Source organism: Schistocerca nitens, chromosome 2, assembly GCF_023898315.1.
Source record: "Schistocerca nitens isolate TAMUIC-IGC-003100 chromosome 2, iqSchNite1.1, whole genome shotgun sequence".
Taxonomy (NCBI): Eukaryota; Metazoa; Arthropoda; class Insecta; order Orthoptera; family Acrididae; genus Schistocerca; species Schistocerca nitens.
In genome coordinates, this window is record NC_064615.1 from 789338912 (window position 1) to 789339680 (window position 769).

General features: G+C 44.6%; 1 non-coding gene across 1 annotated transcript; it reads right to left on the minus strand.

Moving 5' to 3' along the window:
- Positions 1-202: 202 nt before the first annotated feature.
- Positions 203-277, minus strand: Trnas-cga (transfer RNA serine (anticodon CGA)). The gene has a single exon. It is a non-coding gene; the product is annotated as a tRNA-Ser (tRNA).
- Positions 278-769: the final 492 nt, after the last annotated feature.

Sequence of the window (769 nt, forward strand, 5' to 3'; positions counted from 1 at the left end):
AATTTCATAAATATAAAAAATCAACATCGTTTTAAATCATGATTTGTTCATTAAAGTTTTTTTCGCTCTCAGTGAAATTGTGCCGTTCCAGTGCGTGCATTGGCGTTTAGATACTCTGTGTGTGTGTGTGTGTGTGTGTTTGTGTGTGTGTGTGTGTGTGTGTGTGATGTTAAATTGAAACTTCCTGGCAGATTAAAACTGTATGCCGGACCGAGACTCGAACTCGGGACCTTTGCCTTTCGCGGGCAAGTGCTCTACCAACTGAGCTACCCAAGCACGACTCACGCCCAGTCCTCACAGCTTTACTTCTGCCAGTACCTCGTCAGGCAGAAGTAAATCTGTGAGGTCAGCGGTGAGTCGTGCTTGGGTAGCTCAGTTGGTAGAGCACTTGCCCGCGAAAGGCAAAGGTCCCGAGTTCGAGTCTCCGTCCGGCACACAGTTTTAATCTGCCAGGAAGTTTCATATCAGCGCACACTCCGCTGTAGAGTGAAAATTTCATTCCCTGATGTTAAATTGTTTGTGTAAAAATGCTTTACGCGCTGTTTATCAATTCTTGCAGATTCAGAAATCGATCTATTACACAACCGACGCTCAGGTCGAATCAGAGTACCTAATTTTATGATATTTTCATCCGTTTCTGGTGATGAAGGGCGTCCCGTGCGTGAATCATCTCCAGGGTCTTCTTGGCCATCTTGGAAACGCATGAACCACTTAAAAACTCGAGTACCTGATAGCCACTCTTTGCCGTACAATTATTTTATTAAAGCTG